At 38.7% G+C, this 4,362-nt stretch overlaps 1 pseudogene; it reads left to right on the forward strand.

The window, feature by feature from the left end:
* Positions 1-330: 330 nt before the first annotated feature.
* Positions 331-650, forward strand: LOC140634498 (cytochrome c pseudogene; annotated as a pseudogene).
* Positions 651-4,362: the final 3,712 nt, after the last annotated feature.

Below are 4,362 nucleotides of genomic sequence, written 5' to 3' on the forward strand. Positions count from 1 at the left end.
CAAAGAAAACCCAAAACCTTCCATCCATACCTCATACCATGTGAATAAAAATTAACTCCTATTGGAGAGAGGGCACGTCTTCCTTGTGAGCTGCCACCTTTGTTTCACACTCAATGGAAGAGCAATTTAAAAATGAGTGGTGTAGGGGCACCTGGGTGGCTCAGTGGTTGAGCATCTGCCTTTGGCTCAGGTCGTGGTCCCAGGGTCCTGGGATCACGTCCTGCATCAGGCTCCCTACAGGGAGCCTGCTTCTCCCTCTGCCTATGTTTCTGCCTCTCTCTCTGTCTTTCATGAATAAATAAATAAAATCCTTAATTTTTTTTAAAAAAAATGAGTGATGCTGAGAAGGGCAAGATGGTTTTTGTTCAGAAGTCCGCCCAGTGTCATACCATGGCAAAGGTTGGTGAGCCCAAGACTGGGCCCAATCTCCATGGTCTATTTGGGCGAAAGACAGGGCAGGCAGCTGGATTTTCTTACACGGATCCCAACAAGAACAAAGGCATCACTGGAGAGAGGAGACACTGGTGGGGTATTTGGAGAATCCCAAGAAGTGCATCCCTGGAACAAAAGTGATCTTTGCTGGCACTAAGAAGACAGGGGACAGGGCAGACTTGATAGCTTATTTCAAAAAGGCAACCAAGGAGCAGTAGTTGGCCACGGCCTTACTTATTACAAAACAAAAATGTCTCATGACTTTAAGTATGTACCGTATTTAAATTGATCTCTACACCAGAATTCAGATCATGAATGGCTGATAGAATATTTCTTTCGGACAGTCCTGATTTAAATGAGATTGGCTTGTGGCTAAATGCAGGTGATCAGCTTTCTGAGCTTTGCTAGGAATTATTCTGGTTCAGCAAGTGTTCTCACTGTTTTCCTTTTCTGAAGATATGATTGGAATTGATTAGTAACGTTCAGTTTTTCCCAGAGATGGTAAACGCCATCTCTAAACCTGTAGGAGATTGATTTTATATTTAGATTTATATAACTGGTTATATTGCTATATTTCAACTGAGGAAATCCCTTCAGTGTGGCAGAGAACAGCAAGACTCAGCTGTGTTTCACGTTATGTTCATTTGCCTGTTAACGGCAAGGGCTGACCATAAGTTGGCAATATCCACTTTCTCTTCATAGTCTTAATTATGCCAATTTAATGAACGTTCCCTGCATCTAAAATATTGCTTTTTGCTTCATGAAAGTCACTCTAATGTGGTTTATGTATAGTATTAAATAAAGAATATTTAGCACTTTCCACATTTTGTAGATGATCTATAAGTTCAGATGCTTTTAAAATTCACCGTGAGGGGCACCTGGGTGGCTCATGGTTAAGCATCTGCCTTTGGCTTGGGTCATGGTCCCGGGGTCCTGGGATCAAGTCCCGCATCGGGCTCCCTGCAGGGAGCCTGCTTCTCCCTCTGCCTATGTCTCTGCCTCTCTCTGTGTGTCTCTCATAAATAAATAAATAAATAAATAAATAAATAAATAAATAAATAAATAAATAAAATCTTTTAAAAAGTAAAATAATATAAATTCAACGTGGCAAGTATGGTAGTAAACTTGGCTTGTGAATTCTTTACTAAGTCAGACTAATTTATAATTCAGGATTGTCTTCTGAACAGCTATTCGAAACTACAACTGTAGAATTACCTATATATATGATTGGTAATGGTGCTTCTGGCAACTGGTTAGAGGATTAGAGGAGATTTATCAGCATAAATTTGTAAATTATGTCATAAGGCTTAAGATAATTAAAAATAAAATCATACATCAAAATAAAAATTAACTCATACTGGATCAGAGATCCAAATATAAAACTTAAAACTGTAAGACTTCTTTTTTATTTTAAGATTTATTTATTTATCTGAGGAAAGGAAGGGCAGAAGGAGAAGGAAAGAGAGAATCCCAAGCAGATTTCATGCTGAGCATGAAGGCCAACTCGGGACTCAATCTCCTGACTCCAAGATTATGACCTGAGACAAAATCAAGATGCTTAACCTACTGAGCCACCCAGGCACACCAAAACTATAAGAATTCTTGAAGATAACATTAGGAAAAAACTTCTGTGGTCTTAGATCAGTGAAAGATTTTTATAGGGCAGCCCAGGTGGCTCAGCGGTTTAGTGCCGCCTGCAGCCCAGGGCCTGATCCTGGAGACCCGGGATCGAGTCCCACATCAGGCTCCCTGCATGGAAGCTGCTTCTCCCTCTGCCTGTGTCTCTGCTTCTCTACCTCTCTCTGTGTCTCTAATGAATAAGTAAAAATAATAAAAATAAAATCTTTTAAAAAAAAGGTTTTTTTAGATAAAAAACTCCAAACCATAAAGGAAAAAACTGATTAATTGGCTTTCATTAATATTAAAGACTTGCTCTCCAAAAACCACCACTAAGAGAATGAAAAGACAAGCAACAAAATAAAGTGTTTGCAAATAACAGCAAATTTAGAGCATTAAAAATAATAAAATAAATGAAACATAATCAAAGTCAATAAAAACAAAAATCATAAAATATTTAAAAAATTAAATGCAAGCAATAAAATGTTTTGCACATCAGGCATCTGATAAAGAGCTCTTTGTCCAGAATTTATAAACTCTCAAAACTCGATAATAAGAAAATAGCCAACCCAGTCTGCAAATGGGCAAAAGATTTGAACAGACACTTCACCAAATAAGGTGCACAGATGGAAAGTAAGCACAAAAAAATGTCCCATATAAAATTGTAAAAATTCAAAAGACCAGCTATATTGTGTTGATGAGCACATGGAATAACTGGAATTCCTGTTGGTAGGAGTGTGAAATAGTACAACAGCTTTAGAAAACAGTTTGGCGGGCACTTGGATGGCTCAGAGATTGAGCATCTGCCTTTGGCTCAGGGCGTGATCCCGGGGTCCTGGGATCAAGTCGCACATCAGGTTCCCTGCAGGGAGCCTGCTTCTCCCTCTGCCTATGTTTCTGCCTCTCTCTGTCTCTCATGAATAAATAAATAAATAAATAATCTTTAAAAAAAAGAAAAATAAAGAAAAAAAATGATTTGGCATTTCCTTAAAAAGTTGAACATACACCAGCCCAATAATCTAGCCATTCTTCTCTTAGGTTTTTTTCCCAAGAAAAATGAAAACCTAAGATTTGTGCATGAATTATCACACCAGTATTATTTGTCATAGCCCCATATGTGAAACAATCCAAATGTCCATTAACAGGTGAGTGGATAAACTATTCAGTGTGATACATCCATGAAATGGAACACCCACTTAGCCACACACAAAAAATGAGCTATTGATATATGCGACAACATGGATGAATCCCAAAATAATTTTGCTGAGTTAAAGAAGTTAGACAAAAGAGAATACACACTGTGTAATGCAATTTTTTTACAATTGTGGGAAATATAAACTAATCTATAGTGAAGAATGCAAAGCAGTGGTTGCCTGGGGATTGGGGAGTGTGCCAAAACGGGCGGGAGGGAGAGATTTCAAAGGGGCTTTTGGGGGTGATGGATATGTTCATTGTCTTGATTTTGGTTACGGTTTCAACAGTGTATTCATATGTCAAACTGATGAAGCTTTACTTTTCTTATTGGTCTATTTATGGGTTTATCTGTTTTTTTATGAGATATAATTGACCTGTAATGTATTAGTTTCAGTTATATAACATAAAGAAGCGATATTTGTAAGAAACTGTACATTTTAAATAGGTATAATTTATGCTTCACCAGTTCAGGGTAAGAATTTTCTATTTTTAAGATTTATTTATTTATTTTAGAGGGAAAGAGAGAGAGAGAACGTGTGCAGGAGTGGGGGAAAGGGCAGAGGGAGACGAGGATCCCCAAATCTCCAAGCAGACTCCCCACGGAGTGCAGAGCCCAACTCCCACTACCATGCATATGACCTGAGTTGAAACCAAGAGTCGGACACCCAATCGACTGAGCCACCCAGGCACCCCAGGGTGAGAATTTTCTAATAAAACCTTTTCTACTGCCAAAAAAAGAAGAGGTATAGTTTATTGTATGTCAGTTATACCTCAAAAGGTGTTTAAGAAATCAGGGTGCAAATATAGAATTGGTATTGATAGAAAAGGCAAAGTATGTTAGGCCTGAACTATGTTATACAGTTCATGTAAATATGATATAATAAATATAATATGATACCCATTTTGTAAGCACATATGCACGTGCACATATACGTGAATCTAGCAGAATCTTTTACAGTTGAAAATGCACATGTGGGGAGTCCCTGGGTGGCTTAGTGGTTTAGCTCCTGCTTTAGGCCCAGGGCGTGATCCTGGGGTCCCGGGATGGAGTCCCACATCGGGTCCCCTGTATGGAGTCTACTTCTCCCTCTGTCTGTGTCTCTGCTCTCTCTCTCTCTC

Source organism: Canis lupus, chromosome 5 (genome assembly GCF_048164855.1).
Source record: "Canis lupus baileyi chromosome 5, mCanLup2.hap1, whole genome shotgun sequence".
NCBI classification, from domain to species: domain Eukaryota; kingdom Metazoa; phylum Chordata; class Mammalia; order Carnivora; family Canidae; genus Canis; species Canis lupus.